Here is a 3,551-nt window from a genome sequence, read left to right on the forward strand (position 1 = left end):
ATAAATGCGTTAAGAATCCATACAACTGCAGCAGTGGAGGACTATTATTCTGCTGCGTGATACTGCGGAAGAACTGATGTCGGCACGGTTTGATCTTCGGCTGACCAATCAGCAGAAAGGGGCGTTTAATTCCCGCCCACGTGTAGAAATCAAATATTCAAGCTGTTTATTCATTTTTCCACCCATGAACGAAAAACGAAAATTTAAGCTGAATTCTCGTTTCTCGTTTTTTGGAGAAAAACGAAAAAACGAAAAAGGAGACGTTTTCTCATTTTTCTACTTTCAATATTAAAGGGGTCAAATGATGCAATTTCAAGTTTTCCTTTCTCTTTGGAGTGTTACAAGCTGTTCGTGAATAGATAAGATCCCTGAATTTTAGCCTAGAAATCAGCATTACTCTGCTGTCAGTCAGATTGACACCGCGCACTGTTGGCTTTACGTTATTTTTACACGTTAGCCTAGGGATCTGTGGACTTGTTTAAGCTTTCGTGGCCGTGCATGCCAACACATCCCTGCTAATACAATAAACAGATCGTTATTATGTAAGACTTGTGCAGATAACGCGTGCTGGGACGTTCTCAAACGCTGAACGGTTGTAGTGTAACAGGATCATTGGTTTGGTGTATTCAGGAATTGTGTGTGGCTCCATTGAAGCTTATGTGTCACACATCTAGAAGAGTCTCGCACTCGGTGACTTGTTGATACATGACAGATGCATGATCACATGCTGTCATATTGATCTCTTATCATTGATGCAGCTGATAAATGCAGTTCCTGACACGTTAGCATCCTAAACTGTGCTTGATGTTAATATCGTTTGTCCTGGGAAGTGCATAATTGATCATTTTAAATAGTAAGCAGTCTATAAAAGTGTTCAGTTCATAATTGATCATTTTAAATAGTAAGCAGTCTATAAAAGTGTTCAGTTCATAATTGATCATTTTAAATAGTAAGCAGTCTATAAAAGTGTTCAGTTCATAATTGATCATTTTAAATAGTAAGCAGTCTATAAAAGTGTTCAGTTCATATGTGTTTTTAAATGGCCAATACCTGTATTTGGAGCTGGATATAGCCGATATAATGCACACATAATAGCAAATGAGATTACATAAAATTGATACATTTAAAGAAACACACATTTTACATGATATTTAGTGATAAATATCCCAATATTTTGGCCGCTTTGAGATGTCCATTTTACTGCTTTTAATAGAGCATCCCTTGTGTCAATTCCAACAAGCTTAAAAATTAATACACAATTTCTGTTTTCTGGTATTTTTAGTGAATGTTGTGTAAAAATGTTTGGGGTCAGTAGGATTGTTTTGTTTTTGAAAGAAGTCTCATGCTTGCAGGATTCTAATAGAAAGTTCAGAAAAACAGAACATTTTGGACAAAGATTGTTTTGTAACATTATAAATGTTTTTATTGTCACTCTTGATCAAGTTGTTTCCTTGCTAAAATAAAACTTGCTTATCAAAAAAAACCCTACTAACCCTAAACTTTTGTATATATACAGAATATATATATGCATACAACTTTGATGCCATAAGCTATATTAACCTATATCACATATATATCAGTATTATATTGGCTGCCATGCTTGTTTTTGGCATGTCATGTCAACCACAAATAATAGCCTATTTGCTTAAACTTCACCAAAGAATATATGAAAATACATATGTCTGTAAATTTTGACATTAGGCAGAATAACTGATCTTATTAATAGCCCAGTGCTAATAACATTAATTTTAAAATATCGTCTGATTAATTGGCCTTTTACTATATAATAATATTTGTGTAGTGGTGTAATTTGCAGTATTTACTGCATTGAGCAACTGTGTGAACCCTGAGAACAGTTTTAAGAAAGTATCTTCCTTCAGTGAATATTTTGCAGACGCTGTACATTGCATATTAATTCATAAGCTGCATTATGCATGTATAGAGCCACGCTGCTGGCCATAATTAGTCATTGGAGGTGTCACAGGTAACGTGATCAGCATTATAAAAATGAGACGTATTGAGGTCACTGTTTTATCTTATGGGAAATTCAGAAGTTGAATGAGGCTTCACAAGGAATGTGCTGTAATCTTCATAATGTCAGTCCCAGTCAATAAACTTGAATGTTAGTGGTGAGCTTTTGCCAGCTTCACTCAAACCACTTTCCTCAGATGGTCTTTATCACCTGAACTCGATGTGCAGTGCGGTCATCTAATTTGTGTGTATTACATAAACTCAAGGCATGTGTATGTAAACAATGAAATCATTTGTGTGCTGCACACTAGTGTCAGGAGACTACAAGTGTATTTCTATTATTATTCTGTTTTCTATATAAAAATGATGCTGAACTATTTCATAGTTCTTTTTATCGCTCCTTGTTCTCTTTAAAACATAACTTTTATTCACATTGAGCATGATCTGATTCGATGTTGCTAATTTTATCCCATGTTGACATATTACATTCATTGAAAATGTCATGAAAACATTTACCCCTCCTTGAAAGGAAGGAAATGCAAAGGGTTCTTAGGGACATGAAGGTTGTTACTTACTGAGCCTCAGTTAAATTTACTTTAAAGGGTTAGTTCACCCAAAAATGAAAATTCTGTCATTAATTACTCACCCTCATGTCGTTCCAAACCTGTAAGACCTTCGTTCATCTTCGGAACACAAATTAAGATATTTTTGATGAATTCTGAGAGCTCTCTGACCTCCCATAGACAGAAAGGATCCTTACACGATCAAGGCTCAGAAATATAGCAAGGACATTGTTAAAATAATCCATGTGACATTAGTGGTTCAACCGTAATTTGACAAAGCTACGAGAATACTTTTTGTGTGCAAAGAAAACAAAAATAATGACTTTATTCAACAATTCGTCTCCTTTGCGTCACCCTATAGCGCCCTTTTGGAGAGTATCACATATGTAAACAACGTATGCAGCGTATGTTCGCTTTGATCTGAATGTAAACAACGTACAGTGGGTAAAATATTTATTTGATCCCCTGCTGATTTTGTAGGTTTGCCCACTTACAAAGAAATGAAGGGTCTGTAATTTTTATGGTAGGGTTATTTTAACGGATAGAGACAGAATACCAACCAAAAAATCCAGAAAAAAAAAACACATTATATAAAGATTAGAGATTGATTTGCATTTCAGTGAGTGAAATAAGTATTTGATCCCCTACCAACCAGCAAGAATTCTGGCTCCCACAGATTGGTTATTTGCCCACGTGGAACACAGATTAGTCCTGCCACTTTAAGAAGTTACTCCTAATGTCAGCTCGTTAAGTCAAGTCACCTTTATTTATATAGCGCTTTTAACAATACAGATTGTGTCAAAGCAACTGTACAGCATTAATTAGGAAAATAGTGTGTCATTAATGCATAATGACAATAGTAGGGGTGTGCGATATTGACAAAAAATTATATCTCGATATTTTATGGGATTTTATCGATAATGATAATTAGACGATATTTTGCTGAGTGTGTTATTGTGCTGGTACCTTAAGGAATGCCGAAGACAGCTGACTCATAATGTTTTTAATATTCTTCAT

The sequence above is a fragment of the Sinocyclocheilus anshuiensis genome, unplaced genomic scaffold (genome assembly GCF_001515605.1).
Source record: "Sinocyclocheilus anshuiensis isolate Anshui unplaced genomic scaffold, SAMN03320099.WGS_v1.1 scaffold566, whole genome shotgun sequence".
NCBI classification, from domain to species: domain Eukaryota; kingdom Metazoa; phylum Chordata; class Actinopteri; order Cypriniformes; family Cyprinidae; genus Sinocyclocheilus; species Sinocyclocheilus anshuiensis.